This window comes from Lactuca serriola, chromosome 9 (assembly GCF_051521515.1).
Source record: "Lactuca serriola cultivar US96UC23 chromosome 9, Lser_US96UC23_V15, whole genome shotgun sequence".
In the NCBI taxonomy this organism is placed as follows: domain Eukaryota; kingdom Viridiplantae; phylum Streptophyta; class Magnoliopsida; order Asterales; family Asteraceae; genus Lactuca; species Lactuca serriola.
In genome coordinates this window covers 188,952,746-188,963,369 of record NC_136416.1, presented here as the reverse complement: position 1 = coordinate 188,963,369, position 10,624 = coordinate 188,952,746, and the positions used below count along the sequence as shown (strand labels likewise).

General features: G+C 39.6%; 1 pseudogene; it reads right to left on the bottom strand.

Annotated features, from left to right (window-relative positions):
• Positions 1 to 226: 226 nt before the first annotated feature.
• LOC145076391 (calmodulin-binding receptor-like cytoplasmic kinase 1) lies at positions 227 to 5,240 on the bottom strand (annotated as a pseudogene).
• Between the last annotated feature and the right edge of the window lie 5,384 nt (positions 5,241 to 10,624).

Below are 10,624 nucleotides of genomic sequence, written 5' to 3'. Positions count from 1 at the left end.
ATCCCTGAGAACTTTAATCTTGCCCACCTGAAAATCACCAGCACCCAATACATGAACCTAATGAAAAATAGGTTAGCCACTTAATCAAAATTATCAAGCCACAAAATGACAAAAAAAACTAAAAAATATTTAAAAGAACTGTTTCTTTCTGAAAACTTAATCAAATATATATCCTCTCTACATACAAAAAACCATCTTTCTTTTTATACAATTTCAATATCAGCAATCATGCAGATTGAAATCTTTGGTTGGTGCTTTCTTCAATCCCAAAGAATTCAATGCGATTCTTCCTGTCAACCATTTGAGGTGGCAATTTTACAGAATGATTTGCAGCCTCCATGACCTCACTATACTCATGATAATCCTTTCTGATTCTCCACAAGATCTCTGCACATCTCTTCATGGAGGGTCTTAATTGTCTGGTGGGGGCCAGACACTGTCTGGCCAGTTTCAACACCTTCTCCACCACCATCAGAGCTGTCGGATTCCTCCTTAGCTTTGGATCCATCGCCAACACCACCTCCCCTCCTTTTAGTCTCTGCAACGCCTGCATTGCATTGCAACCAAACACATTTTGCCTTTTAAGCTTTTTTAATCAATGAACACATATATTTGTAATATCAGAAACACTAACCCATTTTATTGTCAATTTCTCATTGGGAGCTTTATTTATCTCAATCGGTAGTCTTCCAGTCACCATCTCCACAAGCAAAACCCCAAAAGAGTAAACATCACTCCTATCAGTAAGCTGATAAGTACTCAGATATTCAGGATCCAACTACCCTACAGTTCCTTTCACTTGAGTTGATATATGAGTGGCTCCTGGATCTTCAACACTTATTCGTGCAAATCCAAAATCAGCCACTTTTGCACGTAGTTTATCCGTAATCAGTATATTAGATGATTTTATATCTCTGTGGATTATTGGTAGATCTGAAAAAGAAAAACCGGTTGTTAAAGACTTCTTGATATTTCAATCTTTCAAGAATGTTAACTGAAGGATACCTGTATACGTATGCAAATATGTAATTACATGAGCTACATCGATCATGATATCCAGACGCTCTCCAATTTCAAGCCCACTTCCACATTTACCTGAAAAGGATCAATTCTATGCATATAAACTTCATGCACAAAGTGAAAATACGAAATTGCCCTTTTGAAGAAAGTAATGGCTTTACCATCTAAATGTTCACGAAGTGTACCATTGGCGACGTATTCTACCAAAATCATACGATCTTCTCCATGCTCTATATATCCATAGAATCTGACAAGATTTAGATGTTCAATCTTTGATAATGTTTGTATTTCATTTCTGAACTCCACTGGTGTCCCTCTTTCAAAATTGTCCTGCCATAAGAAATAAGCAGCATAAACATCTTAATATTGAGACTAGATTTACAAGAAGCATAAGTAAATGCATTGATCAATTTAGTCACAAATTGATATAAATCTTTGTTTACAAGGGTATTTGGCATTTATGCTACCAACAAAAAGGTCTAAATGTATCTTATTTCTATTATGGAGGCAGTGTTAGTTTTCTATTTAATAGAAAATCCAACCTTTTTTGCACGCTTTACAACAACGATGGATCCATTTTTCAAGGTTACTTTATACACGATACCAAATCCTCCTTGTCCGATTATATTTGAGGCAGAGAAATTTCCAGTTGCCTTAGAAATATCTTCAAAGGATAACTCAGAAAGAAACACCAATATTTAGGAAGTTCAGAAGCTAGGTCAGAAAGGAATTGTCAAAAACACAAATTTTATGATAGTTTATAGTCGGAGATCGTGATTTATATCAAGTTGTTTCTCCTATAGTAATCTATAATAAATCTATGAAACAATCAATAACCAATTTCACCAACACAAGCATGAAATCGAACTTTTCTTTTTGACAACATAAGAATCGAGATCAGGTTCAAGTGAGAACGATTTTCAACTCCAATCAAGTAGATAACCCCAAAATAAACCCAGATTTAACAAAAACAACTGACCTGCTGTCCCCGAGGATGATGACTTTTGGAAGCGTTTGGCATCGTAATTTAAAATAAGAGACGTTAACCAAAACTGTTAAATCTGTAGAGCGACAACTGATTGCGACTTTTTAGGGTTTGTTGAAAGACCTGTGGTGGTGTAGTGGTGGTTCTGGGCTGTTGCGAAGGCAGTGTGGTGGTGGCTCAGGGCTGGTGTTGTGGTGCGATGTTGTAACGGTGGAGTCTGAAAGCAAACACAAGTTGTGATGGAAGCTATTGTTGTTGGTGATGTCCGATTCATCAAAAGAAAATCATTCTTCGATCAATCTTCTATTTTGTGAAAGAAGATATTACTATTTCAAATGTGTTATGTTTGAATAGGGTTTGCACATAGAAGGAAGTGAAAGTCGATCAGAGAGGAAGGGGTTTGCAGAGAGAAAGAAGGGAGATAATGAAGTCGATTTGGCAGGTGTAGAGAGTAGAGAGGAAGAGGAAGCGGGTGTTCAAAATTTTGGGGGATTTAGTTTCCCCCCTTACCTATCAAGGAGTCCCTGAAACGTGCGTTTATTAAAATTATAAAGCAACATTTGTAGAGGACGCCCTTTTTATTATAGGTGCGCTCTGTGTTTTTAATATTTTTACATGAGACACTAATTTAAGGGAACTCAGTAATGCGCGACCTAAATCCTTAAATTTTTTGAAGAGATGACACTTTTTTAATGTCGCTCTCTAATGCGTAACATAAATCAAAGTGTGTCGTGTTTTGCGCGTCGTAAAAGGGTCTTTTTCTTGTAGTGCCCGCATTACGAGCGCACCTTCTCCTTGCCCTCAATCTCTTAAGAGTGGCTAATCAATCCTCACACCGACCTGCTATGAACCGCACCCATGCAAGGGATACCACCGCCTCCTTATCCAATAACGCAACTGGCCAGCTGACCCCATACGACTCACCATACCACTAACTGTCGTGCGATTCTTTATTGGTGCCAGATGACTATTGGATGAATACAATCACATACCCCATAGTCTAAACAATCTTAGGCTAATAGATTGAATCCCATAACGGTTGGACTCAGACAAGAGCTACAGAACAGGACCAAACCCCCTTCTCCTAAGATCATTTAAACCATACAATATGTGACTTAGCGTATTCACTTAATAGCCAATTCACACGCGAAAGAGTCATACCACGTTCAATCAAGGATTCTATAAGAGATAAGGCATTACATAATAAGGAAATTCTATCATGCAATTCCTGAAGACCCCTTGCCTATCACTAGCATGATGTTCTAACATATCACAAGATCAAATAACAATGTGGTAATTTGGGTTATTTTGTAAGCAACTTTGAACGTTATTTTTAAAATCTTTACTTTGAAAACCAGTTTTAAAACCCCTTTTTCCTTAGTTTCAGACTGGATTCACACGAGTGTTCCTCCAGTTCACTCAAACCAAGGCATTGATACCAACTTTTAACAACCCAAAAATCTCAACAAATTTAAACTTTTCAAAACAACTCATTTATTAACAAAGTATTTAGAAAAAAAATTGTTTCCAAAACATGATTTAAAATCAAAGTCTCTCAAGATCCAATTTGATGTAAAACCAAGGATGTGTACGGTCACGCCTTCGCCTTCGCCTCGAATCATCTAAAGAACCTAAAACCAAAAAAACTGTAAGCACAAAGCTTAGTGAGTTTCCCCAAAATACCACCACACAAACAAACAACATATACGACAGCCATGCTCAGACACTCATGCCTAGTCCAATTAGCCTCGAGCTGGAATACCAAGCATGTCTACGATGGGCCTAGTCATCCATAGGATGGAATACCCTCGTATCATAAGGGGTTTGGTCCAGTCAACCATCGGGTTGGAATACCAAAGATGTTGGGCCCATTCAACCATCGGATTGGAATATCCCATGCATATTGAATGACACACAAAGCAGCCCAGTCTCACCACAATCCATACTATCATATCGGGTCTAATCAACCATCGGGTTGGAATACCCCAGGCCAAATCAACCCTCGGGTTGGAATGCCAATACACAACAGGTCCAGTCATCCTCGGGATGAAATACCTTCAAGCCCTCAGTATGAGTCTGGCATACCACCCAGTCCTCAGCTCATATCTAGAGTGCTCCTAGGTTTGTTGGCTATAACACGGAGTAGTACAACCTCAAATTAACACAAAATGCCGACACATAACAGATAATCATATAAACAGTCTACAGGTAGACAGGAAGATCTACAGATCACTAAACATAGCATCATCCTAAAAACCTGGATACCGATCTAACAAATCATTACTGAACAATAGCATGCGTAACATGATATTGAATCTAAAGGGTCGGCCTTGGTGCCTTCAACTCGTAAGTATAGTGTGGAAAACTCACCTCACGCTACCGAAACATAAAGATGATCCTTGCCTGCTGGCTGCCAGATCACCGAACTGTCAATATCAAGACAACACCCCCATCACAGCTGATCCCACAGATAGACTCTGACTGCAGATAAGCTGAAAATCCATGCGTTATCAAATACCATGACGACAATCCATCAATATCCATCCCCTGACTCACACTATGAGTTCAAATTAGGGTAAAAAACTTTTTTACCCTTCTACAAGCTTGGCCCAAATCTAAGGCCCAAACTAGATGACTAAAGGCCCAAAATCCTAAAATAAACATCTATGGCCCAAATAATGCCCAATTTTCCAAATTGGGCCTAATTCCTTTGTGGGCTCTCACCCAAGAAAGTAACAAGACAAAATCCCAAACCATAAAATCCAGATGGCCCAACATGGCCCAAGACAATCCGAGCCCAAAACTAAAGTCCAAAACGAAGAGGTCCACTACTGCTGCGTATGTGGGGCGTACTCAGGATGTACACTCAACGTACATGAAGCTATGCATAATGCACCATTGAGGTGGATGATTGGGTATGCAGGGCTTACATCTCCCTACGTGGGGCGTACCATCGCAAGTCCTATTTTCTTCATAAGTGCTTAATGGCTTCCGCACTTAAGCACGCTCACACTTTAGATCTAAGGTCCAGAGACATACTGGGGTCAATTGACTTAGTAACTGTCTGTTTCGGTGATGGATGTGGTGTTGGAAGTTTGGCATGAAGAGATTCGGTTGGAGTGGGGGATCGGGGAGGCGTGTTACCACTCGGTGATACATGATGAATTTCCTCTTCGTCATCCTCCTCATCGTTTTCTGATCTGGAAGGAGAGGGACTCTTGGATTTCTTTGCCATCTTCTTAATCTTCTTTGGCTTAGAAGAATCCCCTTTCTCAGACTTTCGCTTCTTTGACTTAGACTTATCATCCTCGGTTGTCCCTTTCTTGGTAGTAGCCCTTTTTCCTCAGTTTCCAGGCTTCTCCACAGCATCCAAGGCAGCCTGCTGATCTGGAGATAAGACTCTCGGTGCCTTGGGAGGAATCTTGTGATATTCAGCCATGACCTTACTCTCGGCTGAGATACACCTGTACATTGTCTCAGGTATAGAGCCATTGTGAGGGAACTTTGTAGGATCAGAAATGATGATTTTCTTGGTGTGAAACGTAGCCACAAAAGCGACTACGACATCCTTCATTACCGGAATCTACAAAGTATCAATCGCTCTTCGTGTAATGAGAGTCCAGAATCGACCACACGAAATTTCAAAGTGCCTCGTTGAAGTGTTGAGGCTTTGCACCACCTGTGACCAGATAATCGACCCATATTCGAGATTGATACCGTTGTAAAGACCGTATAGGAGGGTCAGAAAACCCTTGTTGGTACCATCAGACCCATCACTCCTCTCCGCCAAAATCTTGATGAGAAGAGTAAGCAATCCATTCCATTTGGGCGGTAAGCATGACTTCTTGACCTTCGTAACTATGGTACACACATCAGTGTAGCCCATCTCGTAGAGCATCGAGAACAGTTGAGTAGTGGTGATGAAGTCCGGTGAGATCATAGACGAATCCACAACAAGTTGCAATAGTGAACAAAATCTCCCTTTTGAAATCGAAGCCTTGTGAGAAAAGATTTGGAAGTAGATCCTCTCCTTGTTCTTATCATACGAAGCGGTAGTGTAGACTTGCGATAGGAGTGACATTAGGATGGATTCCACCTGTGTTAGGGCTAGAACCAGAGGTGAATACTTCAAACACTCAACCACTTGTAGCATATACGGATCGTATAGAAAAGGGTTGAGTTCGATGATCATGTTCTGGTTTGGCTTGATCGAGATCAATGTGGACGAAGCAGTTTGATCGTGAGCCGATGAAGAAGTCGCCATTGTTGAGTTAAGGAAAAAGATGAACAGTTGTAAATCGCTGTGTATATAGAGAGAGTTTGTTGCAGGTAAAAGAGACAAATAGAACTAGAAACCCTTTATATACTGTTGCCAAGAGAGAGAAAGAATCGTCATGATAATGATGAGATCACTAAAACGTCGCCTGATAAAGCGCGATGTGACAGGGTGGGTTCTCCCAGGTATACGTCAGCACGCGTGGGTTTAGGGACCATTCAAATTCACGCGCCCAAAAGCTTATCCTCAATCCGTCGTTTGAAATTCAACGTCGCTCCAAAATTTAGGATAACCTCTGTTGCTCCAAAAGATAAACAACAATCGAACCAATAGCAACCAAAATGTTAGAAAATAAAAAAATTTCATGCAATAGGGTGACAAAAGATAAAGAAATAAAGCAAAATGTGTATTGGATGTGAGTGACGTCCATTAGAATACATAAAGCAGATGATTCTGGGCAAGAATCGCTTCCTTCAAAGTGAAGAGAGACTTGAAGTGCTTGTGTGGTTTCCCGAGAAGATACGATCAAATGTTTGTAGAGAAAAATTGAATGGCTTCTTTTAAAGTATAGGCTAAGGGTAGCTTATCTTCAACCGAACGTCGATTCTTAACATAAGATCGAACATTGGAAGAAGTACTTGTGAGACCATTGTGGTCTGTTAAACAAGTAGGTTGGATAGAATTTATAGTGACTTAAGATGTGATAGAAATCTCAAAAACAAAAACAAACTAGATCTTTTTGGGAAGAAAAGCCTTGGTGTTAGACAATTTCATAAAGACCACTCAAAAATAAAAAGAGATTTCATTAGTTAACAAGTAAGATCTTGAATATAATGATTCACCGTCAATTCATTGTAGGTGTTGGTTTTTGGGTTTCACTTAGCACGTGGTGTACGTATCTAAGATCACAAACACATATTTTGTGCAACCATAAACCTCAGTGGTAAAGACCAAGAGTCTTGAGGGTTACAATAGTGAAACGAAAGTTGATGGAGAATGTAAGGAGGATGGTTAAAGAACCGAAAGTACCTCTGCTATATTAACATGACAAAGCAGAAAACTCTTAACTCATTTGAGAAGAGTGAGGTAGCTCTGGACTTAAGTTGATTTTAACGGCCTGATTGGGAAGAAACAATAGGTATAGATCGAATCAGTAAGGCCTAGCTCTTAGTCATAGAGGCTTCGGTCAACATGCAACAGCATGCTTCTAGGGACCGTTAACTAGTTCAGATGGAAATAATCGTACCTGCCTTACCTCCAAATTATGTTGTACTGGTATAATTGGGACCTAATTAAAAGAACAAGCAAACAAACACACCACACAAACAAACAAACCAAACAAAAAAATAATGTAGAGAAGAAAGAAAAAAATATTTTTGAGATTCTTGAAGTTTTCTGAAAAATAATAAAAACAGCAAGACAGAAATACAGTAGCACAAAAAACTTATAACAAATTAAAAGAATAAACAAAATGTATAATCGAAACCTTATCTTAAAAGAATGAAGTGAATAAGCCGAGCGTTCGGTTCATTTCGGTTACTGAAAATTTTAGAGCCGAAATAGACCGAGCGTTTGGTTCATTTCGGTTCTCGAAAATTATGGAGCCAAAATAGACCGAGCGTTCGGTTCATTTCGGTTCCCGAAAAATCCAGAACCGAAATAGACCGAGCGTTCTCTCTATTTCGCTTGTCTAATTTTTAGTGAGAGATTTGAGGATTTGGTACCGAATCTGCTTCCATCATTCCCAGGCCTTGTAAAATTTTATTGAAGCTTGCTTCAGGTAAGGCTTTAGTGAATATGTCAGCCAGTTGATCAGAGGACCGAACGAAATGTACTTCCACGTTCCCATCTTCTACATGGTCCTTGATGAAAAGATATCTAAGTGCAATATGCTTAGTCTTTGAGTGTTGCACAAGATTGTAACATATTCTTATTGCACTTTTTGAGTCACAATAGAGAGGAATCTTCTTCATACTCAGCCCATAATATCTTAGTTGACTTTAAATCCATATTACTTGAGAAGTACAAGATGCTGCTACTATATACTCAGCTTCGACTGTTGAAAGTGACACACAAGTTTGCTTCTTCGACTACTAGCTAACAAGTTTACCGTCAAGGAATTGGCATCCACCAGTTGTTCTCTTTCGGTCCAGACCACATCCTCCAAGATCAGCATCAGAAAAAGCTTGAATAAAGAATCCAGATCTAGCAGGGTACCAGAGACCGAGAGATGTGGTTCGCTTTAGGTAATGGAAAATATTTTTCACTGTCACCATTGAGGTTCTCTTGGATTAGCTTGAAACCTGGCACAATAACAAACAGAAAACATAATGTCCGGTCTACTCGCTGTTAGATACATAACGGACCCTATCATTTATCGATTAGTTTTTTCCAGAGAAGGTGTTAACTTAGTGCCAAATGCCATAGGAACCTTCCCTTTCGAATCTCCCGTCATACCAAATTTTGCCAGCAAGTTCTTTGTATAGGCCTCTTGGTTGATAAATATACCTTCTGGTCCCTGTCTAATATTCAAACCAAGGAAAAAATTAATCGTACCCGTTGCCCTCATTTGAAATTTAGTCTCCATCAACTTCCTGAATTCAGTTGTTACGCTAGGATTCGTAGAGCCAAAGATGATGTCATCAACATAAATCTGAACTATCATTAGATGTTCGCCTTCTTTCTTTCGGAAGAAGGTTGGGTCAACCGAACCTTCCTTAAATTTCGACATTTTCAGAAAGCGAGTTAAAGTTTCATACCAGGCCCTCGGTGCTTGATTTAAACCATATACAGCTTTATCCAGCACATAGCAATGATCAGGGAATTTGTCTTCATGAACCCAAGAGGTTGCTCAACATACACTGTTTCTTCTAGTTCTCCATTCAAGAAAGCGCATTTTACATCCATTTGGAAAACTTCGAAGTTTTTATGAGTAGCATATGCCAGAAAAATTCTAACTGATTCCAACCTTGCTACTGGAGTGAAGGTTTCCTCATAATCTATCCATTCCTCTTAGAAATATCCTTTTACTACCAACTGAGCCTTGTTTCTAATAACGTTCCCCTCTTTGTCCAATTTATTCCTAAAGACCCATTTCAAGCCAACCACTGAAGCATCCTTTGGTGTGGGAATTAGCCTCCAAACTCGATTGCGTTTGAACTCATTGAGGTCATCTTGCATTGCTTGTACCCATTCACAATGATCAAGTGCAACATTAACTGTTTTCGGTTCGACTTTGGAGACAAACGAATTAAGCATATAGAATTCAACTTTAGAGAATAATGTAGTTTGTTTCGCTTTCAATTGAGAACGAGTGAGAACTTTCTCAGATGATTCACCAATGATTTGTGCTTTGGGATGATCCTCGGTCCATTTCACTAAAGGAGGATAATTTGGGTCATAGGCTGGATCCAGCTCTGCATTTACTTCCTCTTCAAGTTCTGATTGATCATCTTCGTCAGTTGTATTCTCTTTCTCCCCCTCGACTGGCGAAGTATAACCTGTGTCAGGATCAGAGTTTTCATCCTCAGTGGGAGTCGGATTCTCCCCCTCGGTTGGACTATTATTAGGTGGGTTTTGAGTTATATGCTCCCCCTAGCTTGGAGTTGGGGATGGAATTTGATTCTCCCCCTCGAAAGACATTTCGGTTGTCTTTGGTGCTGATGAACTCTCCCCCTTGCACATTGAGACGTTGCTTGGAGATTCATTGGAGGGTTGACCACCTGTCGGTTTAGGAGGTTCACTTTGTATTTCTTTGGCAGCTTCATCTATGATCTTTTTGAGATTTTCAATTTTGTTGTCTACTGCTTTCGCTTCTGAGTGTGCTGCTTTCTCTGGTTCATCAAATAGCTGAATGTACTCTTCAAGGCACTTTCACTCCTTTAAACTTTCTTCATGTAATTATCGTCAAAGGTTAGATAATATGTTTCTTCAATTCGTTTGGAGCGTTTGTTTAAAACTCTATATGCCTTTGAAGTGAGTGAATAACCAAGAAAGATTCCCTCATCAGCTTTGACGTCAAACTTATTGCGGTTCTCTTTAGAATTAAAGATGAAATGCCTTGAACTGAACACATGGAAAAATTTAACATTGGGCTTTCGATTGTTCAAAATATCATATGGAGTTTTTGAGAATCTTTTGTTGAGCAAGGATCGGTTCTGAGTGTAGCATGCGGTTGCAACTGCATCAGCCCAAAAGTATAGTGGAAGAGAAGCGAAGCTTAGCATGGTTCTGGTTGCCTCACAAAGGGAACAGTTTCTTCTTTCAATAATCCCATTCTGTTGTGGGGTATATAGGGCCGAGAAGTTGTGAGATATCCCATTGTCATCCAGAAAATCCTCTAA